Source organism: Bos indicus, chromosome 12, assembly GCF_029378745.1.
Source record: "Bos indicus isolate NIAB-ARS_2022 breed Sahiwal x Tharparkar chromosome 12, NIAB-ARS_B.indTharparkar_mat_pri_1.0, whole genome shotgun sequence".
Lineage (NCBI taxonomy): Eukaryota > Metazoa > Chordata > Mammalia > Artiodactyla > Bovidae > Bos > Bos indicus.
Window position 1 is genome coordinate 10907812 of NC_091771.1, and position 27284 is coordinate 10935095.

The 27284-nt window shown below is 46.7% G+C and overlaps 1 pseudogene; it reads right to left on the reverse strand.

Annotated features, from left to right (window-relative positions):
- Positions 1-467: 467 nt before the first annotated feature.
- Positions 468-21225, reverse strand: LOC109566973 (nuclear cap-binding protein subunit 2 pseudogene; annotated as a pseudogene).
- Between the last annotated feature and the right edge of the window lie 6059 nt (positions 21226-27284).

Genomic DNA, 27284 nt, shown 5'->3' on the forward strand with positions numbered 1-27284 from the left:
AGGAGTGGGTTTTTTAAGAACAAAGAGCAGAGATAATGAGGGCACTGTGAGCACAGCTGGCCAACCTCCTGACAGACCAGGGTGTGTCCGAAGGACACTGTTAGAGTGTCTCTCAAGGGAGAGCCGATGCTTTTCATTGGGTTAGTAGCCAATTTTTATAGCCTGCTGGAAAGGTAGCATTAGGTTAGGGCCTATAGGATGAATACCAGGGTGGGCATTTTTGCCTAATATGGGGTAAGGACCTAGCCAGTGACTCTTGAGGGTGGCGGGGGGGAGCTTCTGGCAATAGTCACAAAGGGTCTTAGTCAGTTCCAGAGATGACCTTGCTTCTGGGCTCTGCTCCTGTGGCCTTGGTACAAGGCCTCGCACCTATGACCTTGGGGTGGGACTCCACAGGAAACAGATAAGGTGGACTAGACTTGAAATCTGAGCACAAGCAGGTTGCCATCCACCCCCGAGGTGTCAGCTTAACTTCCCCAGTATCCCAGGGCAGCTGTGAGCAGCCCCAGCCAGCTGGGCCTGGGCACGATGCCTCCCTGCCCAGGACTCACGTGTGCCCGCTTGGTATAAAGAGGCAGCAGTCCAGAGACGCTGCTGCAGGGCTGGGCACCGGGGTCCCCTGTCTACAGCAATCAGGAGAGAGAAGAAAAATAGCATGCGGTAACACTTGGCAGTATCTGCCCGTCTACTCTCCATAGCAACCGGGAGGCTGTTATGGGGATTGTAGCATTAATGATGAGGAAATGGGGGCTCAGAGAGGTGAGATCGTTTGTCCAGTGTCTCCCAGCTGGTCAGTGATAGAGTCAGAGTTTAAACCCTCAATTTTCTGGCTCCAAAGCCTAGAGCCCCAGTCCCATTCTCATCCTCCCCATGTTGTTGTTCAGCCCCTCAGTCATGTCCAACTCTTTGTGACCCCATGGATTGCAGCTCGCCAGGCTTCCCTGTCCATCACCAGCTCCTGGAGCTTGCACAAACTCCTGTCCATCGAGTTGGTGAAGCCAACCAACCATCTCTATCGTCCCCTTCTCCTCCCACCTTCAATCTTTGCCAGCCTCAGGGTCTTTTCTAATGAGTCAGTTCTTCGCATCAGGTGGCCAAAGGATTGGAGCTTCAGCTTCAGCATCAGTCCTTCCAATGAATATTCAGGATTGATTTCCTTTCGGATTGACTGAGCTTCCCCATGGACTTGCCCAAAAGACAGTTCAGTTCAGAGGCTCAGTGCTTACTGCAGCCTTTACCTTAGCCCTGCAGGAAGTGGACCAGCCTAAGATTAGCTAATTCAGTATCTGCGTCAACTGCTCAACAAAAAACTGATCTTTTTTTTTTTTTTCCAAAGCACCTTCCAGGCTATGAGGATAATCAAAAAGAAGTGATGGTGTGTTGCTTGAGTCTAAACAGGTGATGTCAGGATGGGGAGCACAGAGTGGCACGTGGAAACAAAAGAAACCAGGCTGGCACTGTTCCACGGGGCACTGTGTTCCACGGGGCTGGGTTGGAGGGGGGCCAGGCAAGTGTTGTTTGGAGAGTCAGCAGCATGTGGAGGAAGGTGGTTGGAGCAGGGCCCTGGGGCCAGGCCTTGACCTGGAGAGTCAGCAGCAAGCGGAAGTGGGTAGGTGGGACGGGGTGTCATCAGCCCTTCAATAAGGCTGTGCTCCACTTTCTTGGGGAAGGTGGCATGTCCCAGGGATGCAAATGACTCTGGGAGAAAAGAGGGTTTAGGGGCAAAAGGTAAATAGTGTAAAATAGAGGAGCAAGGAGAAGGTGGAGGCAAAGAGTGGCAGGGACAGAGGAGAGGAAGGTGAAGGAGGAAGAGAAAAAAGGCCTGCCATGGGAAAGGCGTGGAGGGCTTGGGATACACAGTCACTGAGCTTGTGTGCTCAGTGCTTCAGCCGTGGGGAGGCGGGGAGAAGCTTTTTTCTTCAGAAAAGTGAAAGTGCAGTCACTCAGTCATGTCCAACTCTTTTCGACTCCGTGGACTATAGCCTACCAGGTTCCTCCATCCATGGAATTTTCCAGGCAAGAGAACTGGAGTGGGTTGTCATTTTTCTTCAGAAGTGGGGGTATTGTAGTTCCCTCCTTGTCTCTAGGACACCTTGAAGCCTCCCTGCTCAGAGAAGGTTCTTGTGTTGAATAATTTGCATGCCTGGGCACTGACCACTCAGGATCCATGCTGGACCTGACAGCCCTACGGCCAACCAGGGTGTGGCACCCCACATTAGCCCTGGCTGCACATGTGCCCTGCACACACATGCACACACATTCAGACACACATTCATAGCACTCATGCCAGGAAGCGCTACCCCAGCTTACTCATTGCAGAAGGACTGAATACCACTCGCATTTCCTCCAGTTTAATTAAGTGGGGCCTCGTGATTGTCTAAAATTAATGTTTCAAGTGAAGGCTCTTAATCCTCCCGCTGCATCTTTTTAGACACAGCTCCCCTGACCTTTTCAGATTCTTGCTACACAATTCGCCTCTTGCTCAAATAATTTGCAATTACAAGACACCAACTGGTTGCTGATAAAGGCTAAATGTAAAACACCCACAGTATCCAACTTCAAAGTGGGGCTTAAGATCAGAGTGGTTACTAACAGTAACTACTAGCACCAACGAGATGGAAGGAAAAACCTTGAGTTTAATGACCTGTGAGTGCATCACAGCTCTAATAATGTGCCCCAGCTCCCAGCAAAAGAACCCACTATCACCCACTCTCTGGATGGCAACTCAAATCCATAGGGTGTGTATATAATACCAGTTCTCTTAGGCTTCCCTGGTAGCTCAGACGATAAAGAATCTACCTGCAATGTGGGATGGACCCAAGTTTGATCCCTGGGTCAGGAGGATCCCCTGAAGAAGGGAATGTCTACCCACTGCAGTATTCTTGCCTGGAGAAGCCCATGGACAGAGGAGCCTGGCGGGCTACAGTCCACAGGGCCACACAGAGTCATAACTGAGTGACTCACACAACACACGCAGTTCTTAGAGCCACGTTGGCAAATTGCTGTTGGACTAGTTGGAAAGAACAGGCACTGGGTGCCTGACCCATGGTTTTCTCTTTCCTCCAGCCTCCTGCCTTCCCTCCTCTCCTTCCATGTTTCTCCTCCTCCTCTCAGTGTCTCTCTCTACCTCTCCCTCTTTCTCCTTAGTTTTTGCCCATGTTTATAATTAGGTGGATGCTGTACGAGACAGTAGGAATGTAAATAAGAATAGCTATTCCTGCCCTTGAGGAACTTGCAGCTACTAGGAGGAAAAGACACAGAGGAAATTCAAATACCATTTGAAGTACGGAGACCTCCAGGAACACCGAAGAAAGATACCCTAATCAGACAGTAAGGTCCAGCTCCGGCATAAGAGAAAGCCCCTGAGGAAGGCCCCAGCCTGAGAAGGCTCTGGAAGGACAAGCCTGCACTGAGTTCTCTGAGCACAGGGCTCCAGGCTCTGAAAGATCTCGGAAGCAGAGGCAGAAGGCAGAGGTATCACCAGGAAGATGCTCGGTGTCCTCAACCCAACCTCCAAGGCGAGACAAAGCCCAGTCAAAAGCAGCAGTGGGGTCTTCCATGATGGTCCAGTAACTAGAAGCTCCACGCCCCCAATGCAGGGGGCCCAGGTTCCATCCCTGGGCAGCGACCTAGATCCCATATGCCTCAACTAAAGGTCCCACATGCCACAACTAAAACCTGGCCCAGTCAAATAAGTCAACAAACATTAAAAAAAAAAAATCGGCAGTGCCCAACCACTGCACCAGCCCTACCCAGTACCTCTACCAGAAAGCTTCAAGGTATCCGAAGCAGCGACCTCCCGCATCTGGAAGGTGACAGCATGCTGAAAACCTGGTGGAAACTGCTGTTCCGTCTGAAGTTCCACCATTGGAATGTCATTCTTTGGAAGGGAGAAGCCTTGCTTTAATAAGAAGCCTTTAATAGAGGAAAGTTGCCTGGAAAGCCTTGGCCTCAAGTTAAGAGAGAATGCCCCTTGAAGAGGTGATCTGAGAACAGTGAGACCCCAGGGAGGTCAGAGACGCCTAGGAGGGTCCTTGGAGGAAAACAGGAAGCTGGGCAGAGTGGGTGGGGCTAGACGTGTATTGGGTTGGCCCAAAAGTTCATTGGCGTTTTCTCTTCAATCTTTATGGAAAAACGCAAAAGAACTTTTCAGCCAACTCAATTCCTTTGGAAGCCAACATGAAAAGAAAAGGCATTTTTCTTCTATAATTTCAAGAGGTGTTGCGTGGGTGGCAGTTTGTAGTTCTCCCCTTTATCTCCACCTGAAGCAAATTGTAGACACTTAAGGCTCACTGCTTCAGAGCACTTCATCCTGCAGACTTTATGCAGCGCCCACCGTGTGCCAGGCTTTGTGCCAGGGGCTGGAGGCAGGAGCAGGGGTGTCTGGAGGGCTTCTTCCTGCTCTCCCATCACTTGGGGTTGAAGGGGCCTCACGGGGACCTGGATCAAAGGTGCCGTGGCCGTGGGTGGTGCCCTGCAGACAGGCTCCCTCCAGATGACCTCTGTGAGAGACCACGCTGAGAGCACCCAGCAGAGAGGGCTGGCTGACCACAGGACGCATCTGCACTCAGCACTTTGTCAGAAGCCTCACCTGAAGCCCAGTGCCTGCAGGTTAGAAAAATAAACCAACAGGTGAAATGAACATTATAGCAGCAACCTGCCAAGCCTCTTAATCTGTCACTTAAATGTAGAGCTTTCAGCTATAATTGAACATCCTACTGAGACTATTATGAAGAGGGGGAGGAGGAGGAGGAGGTGTCGAAGTTGTGGCTTAGGAGGGCGGAGGAAAATAAATTTCACTTCAAAACTAGTCAATAACAATGCCTTTGTGTTAAAAGAATGGAGTGCTGGACTCCTGGCTGCAGAGGGAAACAATACATCCACAGCTCAGGAGGCAGCTGAGTCACTACCCAGGCTGCCGGAGGAGAGCTGAGAGCCCCCGAGACTGGAAAATTACCACTGCATCTTGAAAACCTTAGAAAGAAGCAGCTTGGGAGATGGCTATAAGCATACTGTTGTTCAGTCGCTCAGTCATGTCCGTCTCTTTTGCGACCCCATGGACTGTAGCCCGCCAGGCTCCTCTGTCTATGGAATTTCCCAGGCAAGAATACTGGAGTGGGTTGCCATTTCCTTCTCCAGGGGATCTTCTCGACCCAGGGATTGAACCCACGTCTCCTGCATTGAAGGTGAATTCTTTACCACTGAGCCACCAGGGAAGCATGTTATTAAGAAGAAAAAGAAAGAAAAGGAGGAAAGGGAAGGATGGATGGAGGGAGGAATGAAAGAAGGAAGGAAGGGTGCGCCACATCATATGTCTTCAGAGAACTGCCAATCAGAACAGCAATAAGATACTGCGAATGGCGAAAATCCGGATCACTGCAAACACCAAAAGCTGGCAAGGATGTGGAGCAACAGGAACTCTGGCCCATTGCTGGTGGGAATGCAAAACTGTCCTGCCGTCTTGGAAGACCTCTTGGTGGTTTCTTATAAAACTAAAACATACTCTTAGCATACAGTCCAGCAATTGGGGTCCTTCCTGTTTACACAAAGGAGTTGAACACATATCAGCATGAAATCTGCACATAGATGTTTATAGCTACTTTATTCATAATTGCCAAAACTTGGAAGCAACCAAGATGCCCTTCAGTAGGTAAAGGGATAATGGGGTCCATCTAGATGATGGAATTTTAGTGCTGAAAGAAATGAGCTCTCAAGCCAAGAAAGACATGAAGAAATCTTAAATGCATATTGATAAGGGAAAGAAAAGCTGAAAAGGCTACATACCGTATAATTCCAACTACATGACATTCTGGAAAAGGCAAAACTATAGAGACAGTAAAAAGATTAGGGACTGGAGGGGAAGGGAACAATGAATAGGTGGAGCATAGAGGATTTGTAAAAGTATTTATCTGGCTGAGTCAGATCTTAGTTGTGGCACACAGGATCTCAGTTGCGCCATGTGGGATTTTCATGGCAGCTCACTGATCTCTAGTTGTGGCATGGGCTCCACAGCATGCAGGCTCAGTAGTGGCCGTGCACAGGCTTAGATGCTTAGTTGCATGTGTGATCTTAGTCCTCTGCATTGCAAGGTGCGTTCTTAACAATTAGGCACCAAAGAAGTCTCCACAGAGGATTTTTTAAAGGCAGTGAAAATACTCTGATGGCATAACAATGTCAGTATACATCTGTCCAAACCTATAGAGTGAATAACACCAAGAGTGAGCCCTAAGGTAAACTAATTACACTGGATGATTATGATGTGTTGATGTCGGTGTATCAGTTGGAACCAATGTTCCACCCTAATGGGAGAGGGTGATAATGGGGGAGGCTAAGTGTGGGGGGCAATCTCTATACCCTCCTCTCGATTTAGCTGTGAACCTAAAATTTCTCTTTTTTAAAAAGCCTCAAAAAAGAGAAATGGAAGGGAAGGAAGAGAAAAGAAAAACTCTCAATAGAAGGTAGCATCAAAAACTCCCATTTACTAGCTCCGAGAAGATCAGTGTGTGGGGATGGTTTTGTGAAGATCGAAGACCATCAGGTTAATTGCACCCAGCCTCCTGGAAATTCTCAGGTGCCTCGCCTTCTGGAATAAGAGGGAGTCTTCAAAGCATCCCATCCTTCTGGAAAGGCAGTGTGACATAAAGACAGGAGGCAGTTATGGTGCCTGTATTACTATTATTAGTGGACTGAATTGCCTTTGAGAGATTGTTCTGCTGACGAAGAGAGAAATTAGACAGGAGTGAATTGTTTCCCAGCATTTCTTCTTTAGAGAAATCGGGCCCCCGGGGTCTGAAGAGACGTAGTAGGAGGGCCTCGCAGATACCTCAGCAGGCATATTCGTTGTTTCCTAATCTTCACAGAGAACCAGCCTGAGCGCTGGATGCCTGACCTTGTGAGAAGTTGGGTGGAACTCATTTTGCTGTAACTCTCCTCAGAAAGGATCCAACAACAATGTACTCTTCTTATCAAAGCTTCCCCCAGGAGCACCAAGCAACGGCCACTTTCCTGCCCATCCACAGTAGCTGCCTTTCAAATGACCGGATCAGATGCCGAAAAAGTCAACAATCATGGTCTGACTCAAGGCTACAGGAGAGCTGGCTTGCTTCAGCGCTCCTGTGAAGAAATGTGAGCCACTCAGAACACTGCCTTCAGTCCTCAAGACAGAAATACAACTGTCGGTGGCTTGTACACAATTCAAATCTTAATTCTCACCTCCTATAACACCTCATTGATCCCTTCATTGTCAGGGGATGAGGCCTTCTGCGGGAGTGAATGTGCCTTGTAGTTTAGGCTTACCTGTTAAAGCACTTAATCATAAAAAAATAAGAAGGTTGGCTGTACTGCATACTTCGCTGCTAGAATAAACAGTACCTTTTGTACTTGAAATTTTATGACTCAGGCCATCATCTTGATTGAGAACTACATGCTGTGGTTGTAATTCATATATGGTAGGTAATAAAAGGTTAAAAGCAGTGGTGATTTCTGCCTGACTGGCTGATGCTTTCATGTAAATAACTTGATTTCGAAGGCATCACGTGTTATTAAATTCTTTTCTCTATGTCTGCTTCAGGTTTATCAGGTTTAGTGAAGCAAGTGTTAAAAAGACATAGCACAGGTAAGAGGCTCCATTACAGAGATTATAAACTGTGCTAGACATTAGTCTCCAAGGACACATGAAAAAAATGTTCTTTTATATAATAATGGTGGTAGCCATAGTAAGGAGGGATAGTAAGTATGTGTATCAGCTAAGATTCTTTGGTGTAAGCAACAGAAACCAACTCTGAGTAACATAAACCACAAAAGGGGTGTATTGAAAGAATTCTTAGTAGGTCTCAGTGCTGGCCCCGGAAGCACTGAATCGGGGCTGGCCCAGCGAACTCTAGGGCTTAGACATTCTCTGGCTCCTCCCTAGACATTTCCAGGGCCTGTCTGTCTCCACCCTGGAGACAGATGCTGGGAGGAAATGACCTAATTGATCCATCTGGGGTCATGGGTCTATCCCTGTGGCCATGTGGGTGAATCCTGTGAATCTTATGCCTGGCAGCCCCTAAAAGCCCCAGAGAATGAAGCAGGGGAATTTCCACCAAAGAAAGAAATGTGTGGACAACAACAGGAGTCCACTAGAGACAACCTCACCAACCCAATATATACATAGTCACATTCCCTAGTGTCTAGTTGCTCGTGGTTTCATAAGAGCATGGCTTCCTGTCCCAAAAGTTTGCCTGTGCCTACTCTACTCTAGAGGCTGCAGGAGGCAGAATGTATCCCTCCATGTCCTAATCCCCAGGGTTTGTGAATGGGGTTCTTTGAAGATGTGATTAACAGACTTTAAAATGCAGAGATTTGCCTGGATTATCCAGGTGGGCCTATTTCATCACATGAATCAGACAGGTGCAGCAGAAGAGGAAGTTGGAGAAATTCTTAACTATGGTTGGGACTTGATCCCCTGTAGTTGCAATAGGGATCACACAGAAAATACAAAAAGGAATTCCAGCAGCCTCTAGCAAGGATCTCTAGTAAAGATAGCCCTCTGGCTGACAGCCAACACAAGGACTTCAGTCCTACAACCTCAAGGAACTTAATTTAGCCAACAATCTGAATGGTCCTAGAAGAGGGTTCATACCCAGAACTTCCAAAAAGGAGCTTGCTAACTCCATGTTTCATCATTTTGAAGCTCTAAGCAGAGGACTTCGTTGAACCACACCTACAGAAACATGTAACAAATCAATAACCTCAGATATGCAGATGACACCACCCTTATGGCAGAAAGTGAAGAGGAACTCAAAAGCCTCTTGATGAAAGTGAAAATGGAGAGTGAAAAAGTTGGCTTAAAGCCCAACATTCAGAAAACGAAGATCATGGCATCCGGTCTCATCACTTCATGGGAAATAGATGGGGAAACAGTGGAAACAGTGTCAGACTTTATTTTTCTGGGCTCCAAAATCACTATAGATGGTGACTGCAGCCATGAAATTAAAAGACGCTTACTCCTTGGAAGGAAGGTTGTGACCAACCTAGATAGCATATTCACAAGCAGAGACATTACTTTGCCAACAAAGGTTCATCTAGTCAAGGCTATGGTTTTTCCTGTGGTCACGTATGGATATAAGAGTTGGACTGTGAAGAAGGCTGAGCGCCCAAGAATTGATGCTTTTGAACTGTGGTGTTGGAGAAGACTCTTGAGAGTCCCTTGGACTGCAAGGAGATCCAACCAGTCCATTCTGAAGGAGATCAGCCCTGGGATTTCTTTGGAAGGAATGATGCTAAAGCTGAAACTCCAGTACTTTGGCCACCTCATGCGAAGAGTTGACTCATTGGAAAAGACCCTGATGCTGGGAGGGATTGGGGGCAGGAGGAGAAGGGGACAACAGAGGATGAGATGGCTGGATGGCATCACTGACTCGATGGACGTGAGTCTGAGTGAACTCTGGGAGTTGGTGATGGACAGGGAGGCCTGGCGTGCTGCGATTCATGGGGTTGCAAAGAGTCGGACATGACTGAGCGACTGATCTGATCTGATCTGAACCATTAAATTTGTGGCTATTTATTCTGGCAGCAATAGAAAATCAATACAGAGCTCTTGCAAATGTTTCACCTTCTGCAGCATTCATACTTTCATCTTATGATTTTCTTGCTGACAAGCTGGCAGGTTAAGCTCCCTGGGTTTATCAACCTGGCCATAGTTCTTTTGCATCTTCGGCAATTACAACAGTTGCCAATTTTGTTTAGTCATTAAGTCGTGTCCAACTCTTTGTGACCCCATGAACTGTAGCCCTCCAGGCTCCTCTGTCCATGGAGTTCTCCAGGCAGGAATACTGGAGTGGGTTCCCATTTCTTTTTCCAGGGGATCTTCCCAACCCAGGGATTGAACCCGTATCTCCTGCACTGGCAAGCAGATTCTTTACAGCTGAGCCACCAGGGAAGCCCTATCTTCAGCAATAACAATTTTTTTAAAAGCAATCAAAAAAGTATTTACTCAGGGCCTATCATGTGTTAAGTACTTTATAGCCTTTACCACATTAAATCATCACCAAAAAAAAAAAAAATCTTTTTAACAGATTAAAAGGCTCTGCATATCACTGCATCCTGGAACATGGGAAGAGTGCTGATGCGTACTTCATCAGACTTTTCTAAGGATTGAATAAGATATTGATACAAATTTACACAAACAGTAAGAGGTAGAGCTATTCTGTCTGACCCAAATGCTTGCTCTTTCTACCACACTCAACAGCACCACTGTGAAAGCACCCAAGACAATCAGTTAAGTTCAGTCCCTCAGTTGTGTCCAACTCTTTGCAACCCCATGGACTGCAGCATGCCAGGCTGCCCTGTCCATCACCAACTCCTGAAGCTTACTCAAACTTATGTCCATTGAGTCTGTGAAGCCATCCAACCATCTCATCCTCTGTCATCCCCTTCTCCTCCTGCCTTCAATCTTTCCCAGCATCAGGGTCTTTTCCAATGACTCAGTCCTTCGCATCAGGTGACCAAAGTATTGAAGTTTTGGCTTCAGCATCAGTCCTTCCAGTGAATATTCAGGAATGATTTCTTTTAGGATTGACTGGTTGGATCTCCTTGCAGTCCAAGGGACTCTCAAGAGTCTTCTCCAACACCACAGTTCAAAATCATCAATTCTTTAGCACTCAGCTTTCTTTATAGTTCAGCTCTCACATCCTTACATGACTACTGGAAAAACCATACCTTTGACTAGATGGACTTTTGTTGGCAAAGTAATATCTCTGCTTTTTAATATGCTGTTTTGGTTGGTCATAGCTTTTCCTCCAGGGAGCAAGCATCTTTTAATTTTATGGCTGCAGTCATCGTATGCAGTGATTTTGGAGCCCCCCAAAATAAAGTCTGTCAGTTTCCATTGTTTCCTCATCTATTTGCCGTGAAGTGATGGGACCAGATGCCATGATTTTAGTTTTCTGGATGTTGAATTTTAAGCTAGCTTTTTCACTCTCCTCTTTCACTTTCATCAAGAAGCTCTTTAGTTCTTCTTCACTGTCTGCCATAAGGGTGGTGTCATCTGTGTATCTGAGGTTATTGATATTTCTCTCAGCAATCTTGATTCCAGCTTGTGCTTCATCTAGCTCAGCATTTCTCATGATCTACTCTGCATATAACTTCAATAAGCAGGGTGACAGTATACAGCGTTGATGTACTCCTTTCCTGATTTGGAACCAGTCTGTTGTTCCATGTCCAGTTCTAACTGTTGCTTCTTGACCTGCACACCGATTTCTCAAGAGGCAGGTAAGGTGGTCTGGTATTCCCATCTCTTGAAGAATTTCCCACAGCCAAAGGCTTTGGTGTAGTCAATAAAGCAGAGGTAGATTTTTTTTTTTTTTTGGAACTCTCTTGCTTTTTCTATGATCCAGCAGATGTTGGCAATTTGATCTCTGGTTCCTCTGTCTTTTCTAAATCCACCTTGAACATCTGGAAGTTCATGGTTCACATACTGTTGAACTCTGGCTTGGAGAATTTTGAGCTTTACTTTGCTAGCATGTGAGATGAGTGCAATTGTGCGGTAGTTTGAGCATTCCTTGGCTTTGCCTTTCCTTGGGATTGGAATGAAAACTGACCTTCTCCAGTCCTGTGGCCACTGCTGAGTTTTCCAAATTTGCTGGCATATTGAGTGCAGCACTTTCACAGCATCATCTTCTAGGATTTGAAATAGCTCAACTGGAATTCCATCACTTCCACTAGCTCTGTTTGTAGTGATGCTTCCTAAGGCCCACTTGACTTCACATTCCAGGATATCTGGCTCTAGGTGAGTGATCACACCATGGTGACTATCTAGGTCGTGAAGATCTTTTTTGTATAGTTCTTCTGTGTATCCTTGCCACCTCTTCTTAGTATCTTCTGCTTCTGTTAGGTCCATACAGTTTCTGTCCTTTATTGAGCTCATCTTTGCATGAAATGTTCCCTTGGGATCTCTAATTTTCTTGAAGAGATCTCTAGTCTTTCCCATTCTATTATTTTCCTCTATTTCTTTGCAATGATCACTGAGGAAGGCTTTCTTATCTCTCCTTGCTATTCTTTGGAACTCTGCATTCAGACGGATATATCTTTCCTTTTCTCCTTTGCCTTTAGCATCTCTTCTTTTCTCAGCTATTTATAAGGCCTCCTCAGACAACCATTTTGGCTTTTTGCATTTCTTTTTCTTGGGGATGGTCTTGATCACTGCCTCTGTACAATGTCATGAACCTCCATCCATAGTTCTTCGGGCACTCTGTCTATCAGGTCTAATCCCTTGAATCTATTTGTCACTTCCACTGTATAATGGTAAGGGATTTGATTCAGGTCAAACCTGAATGGTTTAGTGGTTTTCCCTACAGGACCTTTTGAAGGAGGTCGCCATTATCTTCATTACCTCCACCTTGGCCTCAGGTCAAACAGAAGGGAGGGAACACAGCCCCGCCCATCAATAGAAAATTTGATTAGAGGTTTATTGAGCATGGCCTCTCCCATCAGAACAAGACCCAGTTTCCCCCTTACTCAGTCTCTCCCATCAGGAACCTTCTATAAGCCTCTTATCCTTCTCCATCAGAGGGCAAACAGACTGAAAACCACAATCACAGAAAACTAACTGATCTCATCACATGGACCACAGCCTTGCTAACCCAAGCCAATAAGCAGCTATAACTGACAGCCAGTGTCGCATCATGGCCTCGAGATTCTCTAGGGCCTCCAGTGTGTGGGGCAGTGGGGTGAGCGCTGAACCAGGAGTCAGCTGGCCATGTCCATCCCTCTACCAGTTAGATCTGTGTGGGGCTGAGAAACAAATTGGAATTACAGTCAGATCTCAGTTCTCCTTGATGTTCAGTGTTCCCTCTCCTGGATCTCCCCCGTGCCTGCATAATGGCCCAGTCCAAGAACACATGGAGAAGTCTCTGAACTTCTCTGTAACACTCTTTCATCTCCAGGACTTCCCAGTGAAATCTCTGGCAGGGCTGCCACTCACTCCAACCAAGAGCTCAATTTGGGGTTGGCAAAATCTCAGGTTTTCCTCATTCATTCCCATTAAAGTCCTCCACTTTCAACCAGCAAAAACAGGTTCACACACATGCTCACATACACACACACACACACACACACACACACACACACGCACGCACACGGACACCAAATGGAGTCTGTCCTTCCTGCAAGAAAATTGCCCGTTTCATGGCTGGCCCCGCACTTTGAAAAGCACAGTGCTCTGGCCAGTCTGGCTGGCAGAAGGACCACAGGAGCCCTGGGCCAGGAGCCCACAGTCTCCTGCTGTGCTCCCCCAAAACTCCAGCAGGTTTTCAAGAGTAAAAGCTTTTCAATTTGTCGTGTGCTTTCGGTCAATTTACAGTGCTTTGAAATAGTTCTGGACAATTTTTCCAGTTTTATGCACATTTCATAGAAAGGAGCCACCGATGCCCACGCCACTGTTTCCAGAAGTCTCTCCCCCCAGCTTCTCTCAGAATGCAGCCACGAAGACTCAGGAACCAGCAGCACTGGGGCTCCCCGTCTGCCCCATGTGCCTCTGCATCTGCCCAGATCTGCCCCAAAACTGCTCCAAAGAGGTCCCTGCCCTTCAGAACCTTCTGCTGGGAACTCCTTCTCTCCCCACGTTTCCCAGCTCTGCCGTGGGGTAGGCAGGACTCTGTCGTTTGAATTCCTTCTGTCATATGCATATTATCCAACCTTAGAAAACACACAAGTCTGGCTGCCTAAGCTTCAGCTTTGACTGTCACTCTGTGTTTTTGACTGCAGTTAATGAACCCTAACTGCCCCCAAATACTCTGGCTTTCAGACTATCGGAGCCAGCATTCCCAACTGGATATCGATTTACCATTGCATTTATATGAAAGAACAAGAAAGAGCTTTGTGTGTGTGTTTTAGCTACTTAATCCTCATTCCTTTTGGCTGAGAGCTTCTCCTTGGACCATTTCAGAGAGAGGACCAGAGGGATTTAGCCTGCTGATCCTTTTTATTTTTATTGTATTATCTCTGTATTAGCATCTTCCTTTTGGAATGCTCAGAAAATAAGGGAAAACAGCAACAACCCCCTCCCCCAATGGCAGTGGACATGAAAGGCATCTAGCAAAGTGATGAGTTATTGCAAACTGTTCATGAATCTAAATGCCAGCCAGACATTATTTGAAGTCTGAATTAATAATATAGGTACAACTGCTTTTTGAATGCATAAGCATCTCCTTTATAAAGTGCTGGTCTGTATACAGTAGCTGGTATTATTTTACATTTTCTCTAACATTGGATATCTATACATAGTCTGCAGAATCTGTATCATCCTGGAAGTGGGGGACTGAAACTTATTGATGTTATTAATAGAAAGTATTCCTCACTCTCAAAAAGATTGGGAATCTCTACTCCTTAAAAAAAGAAAATAAAAATAGGGAATTCTCTGGTAGTGCAGTGGTTAGGACACCAAGCTTTCACTGCAGGGGTCAGGGATTCAGCTGCTGGTGAGGGAACTAAGATCCCACAAGCAGCATGATGTGATAAAAAAAAAAAAAAATTATTTTAATAAAATTAAAAAAGAACTTCGTAGGTGGTCCAGTGGTTAAGAATCCACCCACCCACGCCAGGGACATGGGTTTGATCCCTGCCCTGGGAAGATTGCACATGCCGAGAGGCAGCAGCCCGTGCACCATGACTGCTGAGCCTGTGCATCCTGGAGCCTGCACCCCGTAACAGGAGGAGCCCAGCACCCCAGCCAGGAGCAGCCCCTCTCACTGCGACCAGAGAAGGCCCATGCACAGCCATGAAGACCCAGAGGAGCCAAAATAATAAAAATAAATAAATAAGTAAATGGGTAAATAAAATTAAAAAATAAAAATAGAGTTACCGTACAATTCAGTAATTCCACTCCTGGGCATATATCCAAAAAAGAAAAAGATGAAAACTCTAAATCAAAAAGATACGTGACCCTAATTTTCAGAGAAGCACTATTTACAGTAGCTAACATGTGGAGGCAGCCTGAATGTCCACTGACAGATAAATAGATAAAGAAGATGTGGCATATTTGTACAATGGAATACTACTCAGCCATAAAGACAATTAAACAATGCCATGCACAGCAATAGGGATGGACCTAGAGACTATCATACTAAGTGGATCCAACAGAAAGAGACAAATATCCTCTGGTATCACTTGTATGTGGGGTCTGAAATATGACACACATGGGCTTATTTACAAACAGAGATACATTCACAGACATGGGACACAAACTTACGATTACCAAAGAGGGGCAGAGGGAAGAGGAATAAGTTGAGAATTTACGATTAACAGATACACACTTACATAACAGATAGAAAACAAAGTTCTACTGTGTAGCACAGAGAACTATATTCAATATCTTGTAATAACCTATAATGGAAAAAAATCTGAAAAAAATATGTATGTATAACTGAATCAGTCTGCTGTACACCTAAAACATTATAAATCAATTATAGTTCAATATTTTTTTTTTTTAAACTGGGAATCACTGTTTCAAGGAAACTGGATCGGTAGCAAACAGCCTCTCCCCCCATCTGGGGGAAGGAAAATGCCAGGGACAACGTCCCTTCTCCACCCCGCACTGGCTCACACTTGTGTCATTGGCCTCGTGTTGGGTATGGTGCCCTCGAGGAACAGGCAAGCTACTGTCTGCACATCTGAACACTGAGCTCCTACTCTGAGGTCTGCTCTTGACTGGCTAAAATATCCTGGGTCTTTCACTTCACTTTCATGGGCCTCCGTTACTTCAACTATAAAATGATTTCACAAAAGGTGTCAAAAACTCTTGCCAGCTCAGCCATTCTTTGACTCAACACATTGTAATTCTAGGCACCTTGCACATGTGTTACTGCTCATAAATCCTAAAACGGCCACAGGTCTTTTACAGATAATTGCACTTCCCAGCTAAGGGCCAACAGGCTCTTCATTTGGCTACTGACTTTATAAAAAAAAAAAAAAAGATGCAAAAGGGCTGAAAGGATTAGGGCTCAGGCTAAGGAACATGCATTGCCTCACATGTTCCAAAAACAGGCACCACCTACCCAGCACTTGCTGTGTGTCAGGCACACTGAAAACACTTTCTGTGGATTAAATTGTTTGATCCACCAGATAACCCTATGAGATATCATCTGTTACTTATCTCCCTTTACCAGTAAGGAACCCCAAACCCTTCTCTGGTCCAATTCTGTATCATCTTTGTATCTTTCAGATCATCTTCCCCTTACTGAGAAATAAGGAGTGTATTTGTTCTTAGAATGTAATTCATAAACACATAAGCCATCACCATGTGGGTCTCCATCATGAAACACAGCAAGATGCAGGAAAGAAAATAAAAGGCTCATTTAGCTAGTACCATTTAATATTTCCTTCTCTGAGACAAACATTAAGTGTCTGTGTAATTATCCTTAACTCTCACTGGGAGAAGGGAAGAATTCAATGATTCAAAGTTTGCCACTTTTTTTTAGTTAATCTTAAAGGGAGGACACATAAAACAGTGGGAAAGACTTAAATTGGGCTAAGTTCTTGGCAGCTAGAGGCTTTCAATGATGAGAGAAATCTTGACCTGCATCCAAGTCAGCCCCATCCGTAACCTTTTTGCTACCTGTCTCACCAGTATCCAAGCCAAGGAAAATTAGCAACACATTATACATCCTAATTAGAGCAAATATCTGCAAAAAATATCAACACACTAGGTTGGTGACATTGCCATAAAAAGCCACCCTCCTTATAGCATTATTGGGCATATAATATGTATATCACTAGATTGGTGCAAATTTTGGAAAGCAAAATGACAAAACTAAACAATTCTCAGCAAGGCCACTCCTGAATGTCTATCCTTAGAAAATATATCATAGCAATACATCAATAAAAGCAGGAAGAGGGCTTCCCTGGTTGTCCAGTTCACCTGCCAATCCTGGGGACACAGGTTCAATCCCTGGTCTGGGAAGATCCCACGTGCCTCGAGTCTACTGAGCCTGTGCTCCACAGCAAGAGAAGACGCGTGCATGCCATCCTGGAAGGCAGCCCCTGCTCGCTGCAGCTAGGGAAAGGCCCCCACGCAGCGATGAAGACCCAGTGCAGCCAAAACCGAATTAATTAATTAAAAAAAAAAAACCACAATAGGAAGAGTTATACATGTGAATGTCCATTGCAGCATTATCTACAATAGCAAAATTGTAACACAAACACAATTTTTTCAATGTTTATTGAACAGCTATTTTGCGCCAGGCACCATGCTGGAACCCAACACAGCGAACATGAGTCTCCTAAAGTATTGTGCTGAATAGGAGGCTGTTTTTCTTTCTTTTGGATCCTGTTCTTTAATAATTTTTCAGAGGAAAACCAAGAAGGGGCTTCCGGCTCAGTAGAGACATTGATTAAAGCTTGGTGAAAAATGGGCAGACGTGCAGATCCTGGGTAACACAGGTCAAATTCAACAGACCAAAGGAGTGCAAGTTTTTATGATGGACTTCTCACCACCCACTGGTTTGGGGCTGGTTTTCCATAGCCGCCCCTCCCAGCATCATAGTCCTAAGGCTACTCATCTCGTTCCTGGCTCCCAGAACTCCCACGGTCATACTGCCTGCCCTCCTTAAAGCCTGCATCCCAGTCTGTGCTAGTGATCGATCAACCAAGTAAGTTCCATTAATGTACTGCGCGGCATTTTCTGCAACTGCTCTTGAATCGTATCGCACAAAGCAGAACCCACATGCTGTCTTCTTCATTTTATCCAGGCCCAAGATGATTTTCTTTATGCCACCACTTTTGCTGAAGAGCTCGTAGGTTTGTTCTTCGGCTGTGTGAAAGGAAAGGTTCCCTACATACAACGTGCAGTTTTTCCTCAGTAATTTTCCCTGTTCTTCACTGTCACCCCGGAAGGGCTGGTCTTGGTTCTGGCTCAGGTCGACATAGAAGTTGCTGGGCAGTGGCTTCAGGAGGCCACCTGACTTCAGTGCAGAGGTGGTCAAGGGTGCCACTTGGAGAATGAGGCTGTTTTGTTTTTTGTCTGTTTATTTTGAGAAATCTGTATTCACTTCTTTCTGGTTCTCCGGTGTATTACAGGGTTGGGAGGTTGGGAACTCCATGGCATATGGGCTCCTGGATGCAATGTGAATTCTGCCAACAACGTGTGTTTGTATGAGATTTGGGAGGCAGAAGGGAGGCAAGAGGACCTAGTCTCCTTTCTCCAGAGTGGACACATGGGTTTTGTCAGATGTGAGTTTTTGCAGAAACCAGTGAAGCTCTTAGCAACCACCTACCTGGGTGTTGTGGGGCAGCTGGGACCGTTAGCATTTTCTTGCAGCTTTCTGGTCTTTGCCCTAAGCAGTACCCCCTGATTCTCTGAAAGTCGGCAATAAATCTGAAAACCAAGAAAACCCATCCCCCACATCCACTTCCCTGCTGTTGATTTTTATTCCTCCAGTCTTAGCTTTGTAAGCTCCTAATTCCCTGTGTCAAATCCCTCTCTGACTCAAATACCTAGAGTGAAATATATTTTCCTTAATCCTTAACTTATTGCAGAGAAGCAACAATCTAGAACAGCTCTGCCCAGTAGGAAACTAATGTAAGTCACACATGGGAGACACTTGTAATTTGAATTTTTCCATCAGGCATATTAAAAAAAGTAAAAAGAAACAGGTGAAGTTAATTCAACAATATATTTTATTTAACCCAATATATCCAAAATATTATCTCAATGTGTAGTCAATATGAAAATATGAATTATATCACTTCCTTTTTGTACTGTCTTCAGGATACAGTGCATATTTTATATGTAAAGCACTCTTCAGACCAGCCACATTTTCAAGCACTTAATAGCTACACGTGACTAGCGGCTCACCTAATTTCTAAACATAGATCTATATAAGGTATACATGCGTGCTAAGTTGCTTCAGTCATATCTGACTCTTTCCGACCCTATGGACTGTAGCTTGCCAAGCTCCTCTGCCCATGGGCTTCTTCAGGCCAGAATACTGGAATGGATTGCCATGCTCTCCTCCAGGGAATCTTCCCGACCAAGGGATTGAACCCACATCAATTACCTCTCCTTCCTTGGCAGGCAGGTTCTTTACCACTAGCACCATCTAGGAAGCCCTCTGGCTCAAGATCAAGATCAAGATCAGTCGCTCAGTCGTGTCCGACTCTTTGCAACCCCATGAATCGCAGCACTCCAGGCCTCCCTGTCCATCACAAACTCCCGGAGGTCACTCAGACTCACGTCCATCGAGTCAGTGATGCCATCCAGCCATCTCATCCTCTGTCGTTCCCTTCTCCTCCTGCCCCCAATCCCTCCCAGCATCAGAGTCTTTTCCAATGAGTCAACTCTTCCCATGAGGTGGCCAAAGTACTGGAGTTTCAGCTTCAGCATCATTCCTTCCAAAGAAATCCCAGGGCTGATCTCCTTCAGAATGGACTGGTTGGATCTCCTTGCAGTCCAAGGGACTCTCAAGAGTCTTCTCCAACACCACAGTTCAAAAGCATCAATTCTTCAGCGCTCAGCCTTCTTCACAGTCCAACTCTCACATCCATACATGACCACAGGAAAAACCATAGCCTTGACTAGAAGAACCTTTGTTGGCAAAGTAATGTCTCTGCTTTTGAATATGCTATCTAGGTTGGTCATAACTTTCCTTCCAAGGAGTAAGCGTCTTTTAATTTCATGGCTGCAGTCACCATCTGCAGTGATTTTGGAGCCCAAAAAAAGAAAGTCTGACACTGTTTCCACTGTTTCCCCATCTATTTCCCATGAAGTGATGGGACCGGATGCCATGATCTTCATTTTCTGAATGTTGAGCTTTAAGCCAACTTTTTCTCCTCTTTCACTTTCATCAAGAGGCTTTTGAGTTCCTCTTCACTTTCTGCCATTAGGGTGGTGTCATCTGCCTATCTGAGGTTATTGATATTTCTCCTGGCAATCTTGATTCCAGCTTGTGCTTCTTCCAGCCCAGCGTTTCTCATGATGTATTCTGCATATAACTTCAATAAGCAGGGTGACGATATACAGCCTTGACGTACTCCTTTTCCTATTTGGAACCAGGCTGTTGTTCCATGTCCAGTTCTAACTGTTGCTTCCTGACCTGCATACAAATTTCTCAAGAGGCAGGTCAGGTGGTCTGGTATTCCCATCTATTTCAGAATTTTCCACAGTTTATTATGATCCACACAGTCAAAGGCTTTGGCATAGTCAATAAAGCAGAAATAGATGTTTTTCTGGAACTCTCTTGCTTTTTCCATGATCCAGCAGATGTTGGCAATTTGATCTCTGGTTCCTCTGCCTTTTCTAAAACGAGCTTGAAAATCAGGAAGTTCACAGTTCACATATTGCTGAAGCCTGGCTTGGAGAATTTTGAGCTTTACTTTGCTAGCATGTGAGATGAGTGCAATTGTGCGGTAGTTTGAGCATTCTTTGGCATTGCCTTTCTTTTACATTGGAATGAAAACTGACCTTTTCCAGTCCTGTGGCCACTGCTGAGTTTTCCAAATTTGCTGGCATATTGAGTGCAGCACTTTCACAGCATCATCTTTCAGGATTTGCTGAGTGGCTCAGTGGTAAAGAATCTGCCTGCCAATGCAGGAGACGTGGGTTCAATCCCTGATCCAGGAGGATCCTGCATGCCCCAGAGCAACTAAGCCTGTGGACCACAACTACTGAGGCTGTACTCTAGAACCTAGGAGCTGCAACTGCTGAGCCCACCTGCAGCAATTACTGAAGCCCACTCACTCTGGAGCCTGCGTTTCACAAGAGAAGCCGCCACGAGGGAGTAGCCCCCACTCATTGCAACTAGAGAAAAGCCCATGCAGCAACAAAGACCCTCTGGCTCAGTCTGCCTGAAATGCAGGAGACCCGGGTTTGATCCCTGAGTGGGGAAGATCCCATGGAGAAGGAAATGGCAACCCACTCCAGTATTCTTGCCTGGACAATCCCATGGATGGAGGAGCCTAGTAGGATACAGTGCACGGGTCGCAAAGAGTCAGACACAACTGAATGACTTCACTATATAAGATACTAGAGTATAAATGATAGCAGATTGTTGTACTGCTATTTGCATGAACTTTGGGGCTTAGTAGAGGACTGTGTTTCTGCTGCTGGGTTTGGCTCCATCTCCCTACCCAGTCCATCAGGTGTCTGTCAAATGAGATCTGGTTCTCACCCAGGTTGAATCGAAGGCAGCCTTTTGTGTGGGGAAGGATGGGAGCGCTGTAAATGCCCACAAACTGCATGAGAAACGGCATTGCACAAGAAGGAGCCAGGACCTAGGTCCAAGACGGGTTTGCCTTGGTCTGGGATGAGCTCAGTGTCCAGGTGGGAATGGGGCAGCTCCTGAGCTGGGTGGCTCTGCGCTGAGACAGCAGACGCACCGGTGTGAGGGCCTCTGTCATGCCCTCTGGGAACAGGTGGTGCAATGAGAGAAAGTCAACAAGACTTGTGCCGAGAGGTGCTGAGCTGGCCACATCCGCCCAAAGCAAGAGCCTTATTTAGAGGTAAGTGCAACTGCACGAGCAAGGGAAACTCAGCTGTGGAGGCCTCTCTTGCCAACAGTGAATCTGAATCAGAAAAAGAAAACAAAAAGGTGTGGGATGGATCCTGGAAAGAGCCACAGTTCCCTAAGGTCAGGGGCAGCCAGGATGGATGCATGTCAACGCTAGACTCCAAGAACAGGAGAACTGAAATACTGCCCGCCACGCCAGTAAACAAAGGATGTTGCAGCCATCAGGCCATTACATTACAGCCTCCCTGATGGTAAGCCCTGAGGGAACTCAGGACGAGACAAACGGGCTGCCCGCTGTCAAGCCCATCCAGCAGCAGCCGCTGCAGCCGCCCCTGACAGTGAGCCCTGAGGACACTCGGGGTACTGGCCCTGACAGCTGAGGTGCGTGCCAAAGGAATGACTTCAGCCGGCCCAGACTCTCAGGTCTTCCCATATTCATAGAAAAGCGCTCAATTCCTTAACTTGAGATATCTGGTTTTCTTTAATTAAAAGCAATCTTTTGATGTTCTGACCGCTTGGTGTTTTTGCAAAAAGGCCTATATATCCTGGCTTCCCGTCACCACCCCCCTCCCGCCCCTCTTCCTCTTGGAAGAGATTCTCAGTGTTATCTGAGATGCCACGTCCCAGGCTTAAGTCCTCAGAGTTGTCCACCGAATAAAACATAACTCTCAACTTTTTTTTTTCCATCAATAAACAGAGGAAGAGCAACTGATGATCCAGCTACTAGAAACGGGTTAGAAACCAAGGCAAGTGTGGATGGATCCAGGTATGTATGTGTATGGCCGCCCCGAGACTCGGTCAGGCAAGGCGTGTGGCCGAAGGTACCTGTTTCTACCGGCTGCCTTTGTGTTGTTTCAGCCTGAAAGACCTAGCACAGCTTCTAACACATAATAATAACAATGGAGAGCTTATTTCTTACTGCAGTCCAGACACTGTGCCAAAACCTTTGCACACACAATCCCAATTGATCTTCGCTGAAGCCCTGTGAGGAAAGTACAATTATTATCCCCATTTTAGAGGTAAGAAAACAGAGGACTCAGAACATTTTGTTGTTGGTCACTCGCTCAGTCCTGTCCGACTCTTGGCAACCCCATGGACTGCAGCACGCCAGGCTTCCCTGTCCTTCACTATCCTCCGGACTTTGCTCAAACTCATGTCCATTGAGATGATGATGCCATCCAACCATCTCATCCTCTGTCACCTCCTTCTCCTGCCCTCAAACTTTCCCCGCATCAGGGTCTTTTCAGAACCTTACTTGAGGGCATCTACTTAGTGAAAACGTTGAAGCTGCAATCCAAGCACAAAACCCTGACTCTGGAAGCCTGAGCCTAACCGCTATGCCAGCGCCCCCTTGGGTGGCACATACACTAAGCCCTGTGCCACGCTGCTTCAGAGTTTACTGACTTAAACTGGAAAAGGACAGATGTAAAAAGCAGGGAGGTAAACTGCCAGAGTCTCATTTTGCAAAATTCACAAAGACTGCGTTCAGCTTGGACCTGGGCAGGGGACAGCGAGCAGCGACAGGAAGGACACTGTCCACCGGCACCGCGGCACACCCCACCCGCAACGTTCCAGAAATGACCGCCTGCAACCACAGCGACCTGGGCTGGGGGTGGGGATTGCAGGCACCGCAGGCCTCCTGAGAAAAAGGAATCCTTCTCAGGTAGGAGAAGGCGCCGTTGCCATGGCGACCACAAAACCTTGGCCCAATCCTGGGGCAGTAGCCAGAGATTTCAGAAAAATAAAATGAAATTGAAAAGAATCAGCCTCTCTCGGCCACGGCAGCCGTCCACAAAGACACAGTGTCTCCGTCGGGCCCCAAGTCTAAACAGATGAACCTCAGAGGCCCGGAGGTCGATGAGGAACCCTGCGCAGGGGTGAAGCATCCTTTCATACCGGGAAGTCCCAAGGCCCGGGCTCAGCACAGCTCTGCCAGGCGGCTGCCAGGGTAAACACAGCGCACCTCTCCGAGCGGCCCACATTCCAGCCGTGGGCCTCCCGCAGCAGCCGCCGGGCCGGCTCCTCACAATGCTGGCTTTTTCCCTACACGTCAACCCGCATTTCCCCCACCCGGCAAAGCCCTGGAGCCCCGGGTGACCCCCTCTTCAGCCCTCCCTGCAGCTCAACGCCTGCACTTTTCAACAGAAAAGTGTTAGTCGCTCAGTCGTATCCGACTCTTTGCAACCCCAAGGACTGTGGCCCGCCTGGCTCCTCTGCCCATGGGATTTCCCAGGCCCAATACTGGAGTAGGTAGCCTATCCCTCCTCCAGGGGATCTTCTTGACCCAGGAATCGAACCGGGGTCTCCCGCATTGCGGACAGATTCTTTACCGTCCGAGACACCAGGGAAGCCGGTTGTAATTCCTCTCAAGCAACGGTTCCCCGATTAAGACCCGCATGTGGAGTCCTGGGGCCACCGCCCTGTCCCCGAGGTCACCTGCTCATCGCCAGGCACAGACAGCACTGTACACACACGCGGAGGGGACTCTCAAGACTCGGACCCACACTGGAGGAACCCGCCACCCACCATGCTGCTCCAGGGCACGGCCACCTCCCAGAAACTGCATAAACCCTGCCCTGCGCTAACATCCTTTCTCCCTGCAGTGAGGTGCCAGCACAAAGTACTCAATGCCTAGACCGCAAAAAAAAGACAAAAACGATGAAAACCTACCCAAGTCCTAAAGGTTCCTGTATCTCAGAGGGGTCCAAAGGACTGACGGACGCCATCTAGTTAGAACCTGCTGATGATAGGTTTCATCATCCTTTACTTTTACATTATATTACATTCAAATTTTTTTTTTCATATTTATACTTATTTATTTGGCTGCACCAGGTCCTAGCTGCAGCATGCAGATCTTCTAGTTGCCTGTGGGATCTAGTTCTCTGACCAGATATCAAACCCCAGGCCTCCTGCATTGGGAGCTCAGAGTCCCAGCCACTGGAGCACCAGAGGAGTTCCTTTACATTTATAGTTTGTTTCATGCAGAAATTATGGAAGCGTTAAGCAGAATTTTTAATAGGTGAGAGAAAACTGTGTATCCCCCAAGGGGTTAAATTACTTTCATTTGTCTGCATTCCACTGTTGTTGCCTTTTTATCTTTCCAGAGAACTTTGACTATTATATCTGGGCTGAAGTTTAATTAAGCTCATCAGAAGAAAAGAATCAGCATGATTACCCCCATTCTATAAAAGAAGCCCCGATGACATAACCAAGGTCAGAGGCCCAGCTGTTCTCGCAAGATCAGGACCAGAGCACAATCTAGGTGAGTCTAGGTTTCTATCCAACTTTCCAGAATACCCTTTGTATCAGCAGGGCTCCTGTCCTGAGCTGAACTGAGACCTGAGAGGATTAGGGAGACAGGTTTCCTCTCATAAACGGTAACAGTGATTGCTGATGAAAGGGGAACTGGGGAGATGGAGCCTGGGGTGAGGGGGAGACTTTTTTCTCCGCCTTTGAATTGTGTACCATATGTACGAACCAACTCTTCAGAAAATAACTAACTTTTAATTTTAAATGTTAGCTTAAATGTAATTTAAAATTTAAATGTAATTTTAAAACTTCCTTTTATAAATCAATCTTATTCTGCCCCCAAACTAATGGAATTGAAACATACACTGTGAATATTGTGATCCTTAGGTCTGGTTAGAGCCGTGCCTGGGAGGGCCCACAGTCAGGTTCAAAGGGAAAGACTGGGACAGGAGAGCCTGGACCCAGAGGGACCCCTCTACATCCTAAAAGGTGCATACTTCAGTGAAAATAAAATAGCCAGCTCTCGATTATCTGTGTCAGCGCAGAAAAGTCCTGGCATTGGTAGTTTAAATGTTGTTGCTCAGTCGCTCAGCCTCTTTGTGGCCCCATGGACTGTGGCACCCCAGGCTTCCCTGTCCTTCACCATTTCCCAGAGTCTGCTCAAATTCATGTCTACTGAGACAGTGATGCCATCCAACCATCTCATCCTCTGTCATCCCCTTCTCCTCCTGCCCTCCATCTTTCCGAGCATCAGGGTCTTTTCAAATGAGCCAGCTCTTCCCATCAGGTGGCCAGAGTATTCAAGCTTCAGCTTCAGCATCAGTCCTTCCAATGAATGCAGATTAAAAGTTATATTTAATTTATGTTCTGCACTGGGATGTCTCTGTACACCTTGGAATATGCATCTGTTTCATGCCTTGAACTTAAAACATTGCAAACTAAAAAAAAAAAGAAAAAACCCACCCAAACACTGAAATACTGGAACACTGTCCATATTTTTCCTTTGTATTCATCAAAATGCTCTTGGCTACAGGAAACAAAACTCCTGACAGAAGCTGACTTAGGCAATGGGGATATTTACTGTCTCACAAAACAGAGAGAACACAGGTCAGGGTCTCGGTTTGCTGAAGTAGCAGCTCCGCAACGTCAAGGCCCATCCCTCTGCTCTGCTGTCCTTGGGCCGCCTCCTCCTCAGGCTTCGACAGGACTTCCCGGCATCTTCTCCAGACGTGATGGGTTCAAGGGGAAAAAGTGGAGCCGTCTTTCTGTAGAACAAGGAGAAATCCCATCTTTCCAGAGAACAGGGAAGCCTCTGCCAGAATGTTCCCGCCCCCACATTACCCCAGACGTCCCCGCAGGCCTCGTTTCCTCATGCGCCAGAGCCAATCACTAGTGGGGGAATGGGGTCACTGTGATGGGTTTAGACTAATCAAAGGGAGGAGAATGGATGCTGGCCTGTAAAACACAGCATCTGCTGCCTACACCGTCCGTCATTCCCCCAAGAAACCCCTGCCTACAGCCACGTCAGGAGAGGTGTCACATGGGAACAGGCTGAGGTTTTTGCATAACAATAAGTATCAGTTTCGGAGAAGGCGATGGCACCCTACTCCAGTACTCTTGCCTGGAAAATCCCATGGATGGGGGAGCCTGGTAGGCTGCAGTCCATGGGGTCGCTAAGAGTCGGACACGACTGGGTGACTTCACTTTCACTTTCCACTTTCCACTTTCATGCATTGGAGAAGGAAATGGCAGCCCACTCCAGTGTTCTTGCCTGGAGAATCCCAGGGACAGAGGAGCCTGGTGGGCTGCCGTCTATGGGGTCACACAGAGTCGGACACGACTGAAGCGACCTAGCAGCAGTAGCAGCAAGTATCAGTTTAGATTGAAATGCCTCCCTCCCACATCCTTCTGAGATGGGTTGGGACCTGGGACCCTTTGCTGCAGTGCCTGCACCTAGACAAACATCTCCTCAAGCAACAAAGTACAACGAAACTATAAGAGACTGAAAAATAACCTCGAACTTCCCTGGTAGTTGAGTGATAAGAATCCACCTGCCAATGCAGGGGACATGGGTTTGATCTCTGGTTGGGAAGATCCCACATGCCCTGGGGCAACCACGCCCGTGGGCCACAGCTGCTGAGCCTGTGTTCAAGTCCCTTCTACCTGTGTGCTCCATGTGATAGGTAGGTCTGGTCGCTCAGTCATGTCCAACTCTAGTGACCCCATGGACTGTAGCCCGCCAGGCTCCTCTGTCCATGGGATTCTCCAGGCAAGAATACTGGAGTGGGTTGCCATGCATGTCCTTCTCCAGGGGATCTTCCAGGATTGAACCCAGGTCTCCTGCATTGCAGGCAGACTTTACCAACTGAGCCACCAGGGAAATCTGCAAAAAGAAAGACAAAGCTCACATCACTTGAAAAAAGCAACTTAGATGGAAAAAGTGGAAGTTTAGTAAGCCATTAAAAGCAAGATTCACCATGAGGGAACACAGAAGGCTGCCCGCCCATGTTCAAGGTGAATGTGTCTATTAAGATGGGTACCATGTTCATTATT